A 905-nucleotide genomic window follows, 5' to 3' on the forward strand; every position below is an offset into this window, starting at 1 on the left:
GGGTCCTGTTGTCCTGTTTGCACTTAAGACACAGGATAACAAGGTGACGAAAGAAAAACTTTCTTCCACTTGGACCCCCTTTTCTCTCTACAACTGCCTTACAATCCTGCCCTTCCTCCTACATTCGTGACTCACAACCCTGAGCGCTCCTCTCAGAAAAGTCCCCTTAGGAAGAGGAGAAATTGGGGTTTGTCAGTGTAACCCTAACTGGTTCAGGAGACCAAAATTAAAGGAGGGGGGCAAATGAGAAAACACACCATGTTAGACCCAAAAAGTCCTTTGGGCCAGGGAGTGTTAAAGCTCTGTTTTGTCACTAATATTTGGCCTAAATACTTAAAAAGACACAACAAAATAGAAAACTGGAAAACCAGGTCTATGGAAGAATTGTTAAAGGAAACTGAAAACGTATATGTAAAACGGGATAAAGAAAAAGAGAAAGAAAACCGAAACTATGTTGTCTACCTTAGGGCAAGGAGCTCTAGTATAATAATGGTTAGGAATTGGGCTGTGAACCTCAAGGTCACCAGTTTGAAACTACCAGCAATTCAGCGGGGAAAAGATGAGGCTTTTTGCTCCTGTAATGATTTACAGCCTTGGAAAGACCCCCAGTGAGATAGATTGGCAAAGTGGCATCATCAATGGGCTCAAGCATGGCAACAATTGTGAGATTGGCCCAGCATCAGGCAGTGTTTCCTTCTGTTGTGCATAGGGTTGCTGTGAGTCGGTACTGACTCGATGGTACCTAACAACAATGACAACAACAACAAGGAACCTCTTGATGGCAAATTTGACAGCACTCAGATTTTTGTGTCATAAGATGGCAATAAAGTTGGCAAAAATGTAAATGCCTTGAAGATTACCTATAGAAGGTTACATTCTGTAATCATTGGAACATATTTTAAATA

Source organism: Chrysochloris asiatica, unplaced genomic scaffold (assembly GCF_000296735.1).
Source record: "Chrysochloris asiatica unplaced genomic scaffold, ChrAsi1.0 scaffold00500, whole genome shotgun sequence".
In the NCBI taxonomy this organism is placed as follows: Eukaryota; Metazoa; Chordata; class Mammalia; order Afrosoricida; family Chrysochloridae; genus Chrysochloris; species Chrysochloris asiatica.